Below are 458 nucleotides of genomic sequence, written 5' to 3'. Positions count from 1 at the left end.
ATGTCTGCAGTCTCTGACCGTCTCCTGTACAATGTCTGCAGTCTCTGACCGTCTCCTGTACTATGTCTGCAGTCTCTGATGTCTCCTGTACTATGTCTGCAGTCTCTGACCGTCTCCTGTACTATGTCTGCAGTCTCTGACCGTCTCCTGTACTTTGTCTGCAGTCTCTGACCGTCTCCTGTACAATGTCTGCAGTCTCTGACCGTCTCCTGTTGGACTATCATCGTATTTGGGGTTGCTGGGGCAGTCTGGGGTGAGGTGGAATTTGCCCCTGTTGTTGTATTCCCTGCCCCCACTGTGATTGTCAATGGACAGAGCCCCCCTCCCCAAACAGGGAGCGAATGGAATCCCAAAACCCTTTATTAAGGGGGACCACAGATGTCCCTGCACCCTAAGGATTGGGTACCCCATACCCATGAAGGGTTAACTAACTGCTGGAAATAAAACGCTCCAAACCA

Source organism: Pyxicephalus adspersus, chromosome 5 (genome assembly GCF_032062135.1).
Source record: "Pyxicephalus adspersus chromosome 5, UCB_Pads_2.0, whole genome shotgun sequence".
Lineage (NCBI taxonomy): Eukaryota > Metazoa > Chordata > Amphibia > Anura > Pyxicephalidae > Pyxicephalus > Pyxicephalus adspersus.
This window is presented reverse-complemented; position numbering follows the sequence as displayed.